Source organism: Notolepis coatsorum (assembly GCF_963971535.1).
Source record: "Notolepis coatsorum genome assembly, chromosome: 1".
Lineage (NCBI taxonomy): Eukaryota > Metazoa > Chordata > Actinopteri > Aulopiformes > Paralepididae > Notolepis > Notolepis coatsorum.
This window is the reverse complement of record NC_140165.1, coordinates 111348626-111354625: the sequence shown is the minus strand read 5'-3', so window position 1 is coordinate 111354625 and position 6000 is coordinate 111348626.

Genomic DNA, 6000 nt, shown 5'->3' with positions numbered 1-6000 from the left:
AACGGATAAGTTTAACGAATTCCATATAAATCGATAGTTTTAACATTAAACATTCAACATTAAACCGGTCCGTGGCCGTCAGATAGACGGTGGCGCGCGCATAATGTAGGATAGACCGATAGAGAGGCGCTTTATAATACAATGGAACAAAGACAAAGGTATAATGTTCAGTGCATGTATATGTCGTTTACAGTTTATTATGCCACCTATGCAGCTCGTTTATTTTGACAGTTACATTTTTTTCACTATAATTATATTAAATTAGCCATTGTTTTTGGTTCTGGCCCACCAAACAATGGCTTGGGGAAAAATTGGCCCGTGGCCAAACCTAATTGCCGACCCCTGCTATACAGTATGGCAATGGTGAATGAGCAGCAAAGAACTACCATCTGGGTCTGGGTAGTGTAGAGGTCTAAGCACTCGCCTATCACTGTAGAGACCCAGGTTTAATTGCTGGCAGCGGTACATCTGGCTTGGTCAGTCGTCCCTACGAATGCAATTGTCAGTGTTCACTGGTGGGAAGCCAGTGGGGATATGAGACACATCAGAGCAAAGAGGGAATATCCATCTGCGTACGAGGCCTCTTTGTCCGGGCAGATTTTGTAAACAGACCTGGGCCCTCATTCATCAACGTGACGTAGAAAAATTTCTATTTCCACACGTAAGCACAGAATTTAGAATGTGTGTACGCACAGAAATATTGGGATTTATCAACCGTGCGTACACAGGTCCTATGCTCCTCCGTGTTGATAAATACCTCTTTGTTCTACCGTCAATGCTCGTGCATGATTATCCATATATGGTCATGAAACACCCCCCTTGGGATGTGAAATAATGGACTGACCCGAGCGGAACTCTGAGAAACTCCACGGGAGATTGTTCACTGAGGCGCTGCCGAACCAAGAAGACACAACGCGTGTTATGGGATAAATAAAAGGCGGACTTGTACACGGTGATGTCAGATATCAATGGCTCCCTAAGACCATTGCTGCAATTCTGCCTGGACAGCTCAAAATACTAATAAAGACCTTTCGTTGACCACTGTTTGGCGTTGGTTGTGTGTCATTATAACCGTGCTGTAATATGAATGCCTTTATTAGTTGTGTTCGATTGGCTATAATTAGGGATGCTCGATATTGGCTTTTTTACCGATACCGATATTCCGATATTGTCCAACTCTTAATTTCGATACCGATACCGATACCGATATCAACCGATACCGATATATGCAGGGTTTCCCCCCAAAAAAACTGAATAATTTCAGGTAATTAATCATTTCACTGGATGCATTCAAAAGGCTTTCTAAATGTAAGCATTATCTGTGCAAAATATGATAATTAAAAAAGTAAAAATTAACATTACATATCTCTTGTTGTTGAATTAAACCAACATGCATACTTTTGACAATAAATAAAATAAGAATTGGTTCTTACTTGCTTGCCTGGGTAAATAAAGGTTAAATAAATGTAAAAAAAAAAAAAAAAAAAAAAATTTTTTTTTTTTTTTTTTTTACCGATACCGATATTTTCCGATATCACATTTTACTGCCGATATCGGCCGATAATATCGGTCGGCCGATAATATCGGACATCCCTAGCTATAATATGATTTTTAGAGGCATCTATTTTGTTGTCGGTATTACCGACAGCAAAGTAGATGCCTCTAGAAATCATATACTATTAGGTAGCCTATATGAATTACATATAATAGCAACCATAGCCTACATTATGCAACAGTAACTTGCGCATATACCAGTGTATGCGACGGACCAGTGTATACCTTATCATATCATATTCATATAATAGTTTACTCTATCAGCATACCAGCATGTAATATGTTCTTTGTTAGAACTCGACTCGTTGTTGTTTTGCGCATAGATTGCAGAAATACGGGAACGTTTTGATTTACATTAAAAGGCTTTGACATTGTGAGGCTAAATACGTGGAATTCTGTAAGCATAATACAGGTCATATCACCCACACGATATATGCTCTGTGTCCAGAGCATGTATGCTTTCATTTATTTAAGACACATTATTGCAAGGGTTTTGTAATACACATACACCCTGGTCTCATTGCGTTTTTTATTCTTTCTTATACAGTAAAAAGGGGGAAGAACACTATATCGTGGGTGTTCATATGACTTGTATTCTGCTTACAGCTTCGAAATTCCACTTGTTTCGTTTAACGTAAACCCTTTATAGTCGGGGCGTTCCCGTGTTTCTGCGGTCTGTGCGCAAAGTAGTAACGAGTTGAGCTACGCGGAGCACAGTCAGTCAGTAGCCTACACCCCGTATATTCCGATAACGCTATAAAAACCATGCTGCATTCAGTCTGAGAGAAAGATCTATTATTCCAAATGCTATTTATAGGGTTTTGACCATAATTACACCACTGTTGCTATTTACAATGAACTATAATGAATTACGGTTCATACAGAACATGCCAGTGTTGAAACTAATGCACAGAAGCTAATTTCCTTGTTGTAATAATATATTCTACCAACGGGCGCCAGGTACGCATGGTCCGAGCTGTGCGTAAATATACGCACAAAGTCAAGCACAAGTTCAAATTGATAAATCCCACACTTTGCTTAGAAATGATCGTACGCACGGGTTACGCACATATCTGTGCGTAAGTCAAGTTGATAAATGAGGGCCGTGGTGTGCCCGGAGGTCTGACGATGTCGTTCGGTCCATAAAAAAATATGGAAATATCCAGTAATCCGACATGTGAAAAAATGTCCAGTAGCTCTTGTCTTGTATACAAAGGGTCAGCGTGAATAGACTGGACATGAGTAAGGTATATAATAGTTGATCTGCCGTTCCTGCCGGTGAGACAAAAAGCTGCTGCCGTGAGTGCCGTCCCCCCTCTTAAAAATGTACTCAAAAGGTAGGCGAGACTGCCACCTATCGGGATTCGATCGTCATCACAGTTTTACAAAATCCATACAGAAGGTCAACGGGACTGTCTAGTATAAAACAAGTTTTTGGCAGTCAATGTGTTAATATACATAACATATACTTTCAGTCTGGAAAGACTGGTAACAGTCTCATTGTGGAGCCTGTTATGGGCATCATTTTAATCAACAAATTGCTTTGTAGAGAAGCTTACTGGATCTTCATACTTAACATCTTATGGTCTGAATGAAGAAGTCGTTCAGCAGAAATCTTTCTTTCAGATACGGACCAACTAGTCGAGCTGTTGGCACTCCAGGGCCCTCATTTATCAATGGTTCGTACGCACAGATATGTGCGTAACCCGTGCGTACGATCATTTCTAAGCAAAGTGTGTGACTTATCAATTTGAACGTGTGCTTGACTTTGTGCGTATATATACGCACAGCTCTGACCATGCGCCCATCGGTTGAATATGAATATTGCAACGCGGAAATAAGCTTCCGTGCATTAGTTTCAACACTGGCGTGTTCTGTATGACCCGTAATTCATTATAGTTAATTGTAAAATAGCAACATTAGTGTAATTATTGTCAAACCCTATAAATATAGCATTTGGAATAGGTCTTTCTTTCCGAATGAATGCAGCATGGTTTATAATATATAGCGTTATCTGAATACTACGGGGTGCACTGACTGCGCTCCGCAGGGAACTGTTTTCAGAGATAGCAGATAGGAATGCATGAATGAATGAGGGGCAGTCTAATTGCAGAGAGAACATAATATTAACTAGAGTCCGCTACCCGAGACACCTCGTTCATTTGTACTGCAATTTGAGACCGAAATTGGAGCGTGGAACAAAACGCACAAATGCCATCCCTGTGCACATTCAAGTCCTCTCCACCCTCGGGTCTTTGGCCACCGGCACGGTCCATCGTGATATACTGGGAGATGGATCGAGCAATAGACTGTTACTGTACCACCCATGTAGCTGTCAAAGCTCCATCACAAATGCAGTTATGTGAATAGAAAGGGGTTCCACTCAGTCAATGTTGCGATGCGCATTTGCCTGATAAATGTCGTTGTTGGTGACCGGGAGGAAGCAATGCTGCATGTTTTCAATTCATTAAATAAAACGGATACTTTTTGCAAGGGTTTACTGACTGTCATACAAATAATCAACCAACTACATACTGTAACTTTTCAGTGTACGTTTTTATTTACATTGTGACAACAGCCTTGTGAGCTCCCGCACACAGACATGATGGAATTCAAGTTCAAGTTTGTATTGATCACATATAGGCAGGCTACACATGGCGTAGGCTACATGGCAGTGAGATTCATTGTTCTTGTATATGCTCTCGTATTATTGTTTATATATGCTACCTAATAGGGGTTGGTTGAGATGCTCAAAGGAGGCGCTCGTTTATTTTATTTATTCATCATTGTTTAATATCAGGACAACAACTTGATTGGAACCAGAGAGAGGCCTACATGCAGTGAGCACAATCAAAATCCAAAAACCCCACTTCAAAAACAGGGCCATATCACTTTTTAGCAAAGAAAATGTTTACCTTTTGTAATCTTTAATTTATAACACACTTCTGGTAGTAAAAGGTAGAATGAATCAGAATCCAGATTCTTTTTTATACATTTTTTAATAAGGACGATTTTATTAGATCCTCCGCATTGTTAGAAGCCTTCATTTGACACACAACATAGACAGGCTCAATTGACCCAACAAACTGAGCCAAATATAAAAATGTAATTCCCATTCGGTGTAGGGGGTTGAGTGAGGTGGGGGGGGGGGGGGGGGGCATTGCATCTGGCAAGGGGTAGGCATTGGAATTGAGTTGTGAGCTCTCTTTTGATCAGGTAGGGGGGAACAACGTTGCCCCCCCCCCCCCCCAAGTTGCACCAGGGCTTTAAAGCTAGCTGAAATATGTGGGAGAGCATCACCCTGGGGTTTAAGAAAAAGAATGATCTCAAATCACAGAGTTGATTCCACCTGTGAAACACTCCAGTGTCATCGGTTTAGCGCAGAAGAGCACCCCCCTCACAACCACCCCCTGCCAAATTCCACTCATTAGACACACAATAAATTAAGTCCCAACAACTCAATTAACTCATCTTCTCCCCGAGTCACGGTGATTTAATTAATAAAAGCGGCGCGCTGCATCAACGGGACGTTCTAAGCGGCTCGTTGTGTTCCTCCCGGAGACGAGTCCCGCAGAGCACCGGTGCTGCTCTCATTTGTTCCTCTCTCTCTATTTTTAAGTTTTTCCGCTTTGGTTTTTTTCCCTCTCCCTCTGACCATATTTGGTCTAATTAGCGTCCGTGACCGGCGCGTGTTCAAAGGTTGCCGGAGATGGATGATACGGGGGGACCTTGAGGTCCCGGGGGACGGTCGGTGCCCCTGGATGACGCCGGCCCGGTGGCCCGAGCCCGGCACACGGCGGGGGCCGCGATTAATGATCCGCCGAGGACGCTGACCCGTTTTCTCCGCTGCTAAGGCGCGCTGGGCAGCGCAACGCTATCTGCATATGTAGTGATGTGCCCCCCCCCCCCCCCCCCCCCCTCCCCTCCCCCCTGTGTTCAAATACCGTGTTCAGAGCACTGTGTCGAGTGATGTATGGTTTCATTAGGTCAGCATAGGTTTGCCTAATCAACCACGCAGCGGTATGCTTCAAGAAACCACATGGGCATTGTTTAAAGCCCCCGGGAAGGGCTGTGAGTCCTGTTAGTTCCCAAGAAAAAAATATAATAAATATATATATATACATAAAGGGGTACTTTACCCAAAGAAATGCTGATTTATTTTGCACATACATGTCACAGACGTACAAAAACTCATCGTTGACAGTTATTGAGAGTTAATGGGTTTGAATTTGGCCTCCAGTGATGTCATCGGGGATGTTGGATCCAGTATTGTGTCACAGCACTATGGAATGATGCAGATGAAACAACAGGGACGGCTACCTTATCATTTCATTGAGCTGTAATTAACACAACACACAGATTCAATGTCCCCGATGACATCACTGGTGGCCATATTCAAACTAAATAATGCTAAATATTATGCTAAATGATTTAAACACATTTTGT